The following is a 247-nucleotide window of genomic DNA, read 5'->3' on the forward strand; positions in this document are numbered from 1 at the left end:
GCACGTGCAGAGCTAAGCAAACACGCTGCGCCGCACAAAGAGACCTCGCGCCCCGCTGGGCTGGAACAAAGCTCGCTGCCTCCGCGGGGCCGGCAGAGCAGCGGCGTCGGAGCCGGCCACGGTTCACTCTGACGTTTCAGGAGCAGGGCACGACCCTGGCACAATCGGTTCTCCGCCCCGGCACGCATGCCGGCATTTGTTACCGCCGCCCGCTGCCGGTGGGAGCATAACCCCTCGCTGCGGCGGC

At 69.2% G+C, this 247-nt stretch overlaps 1 protein-coding gene across 1 annotated transcript in view; it reads right to left on the reverse strand.

Annotated features, from left to right (window-relative positions):
* BIN3 (bridging integrator 3) overlaps positions 1-247 on the reverse strand; it is a gene marked incomplete at both ends in the record, with an annotated part of 31807 nt that overhangs the window by 31074 nt on the left and 486 nt on the right. The window lies entirely within an intron of this gene.

This window comes from Pterocles gutturalis, unplaced genomic scaffold, assembly GCF_000699245.1.
Source record: "Pterocles gutturalis isolate BGI_N339 unplaced genomic scaffold, ASM69924v1 scaffold20274, whole genome shotgun sequence".
Lineage (NCBI taxonomy): Eukaryota > Metazoa > Chordata > Aves > Pterocliformes > Pteroclidae > Pterocles > Pterocles gutturalis.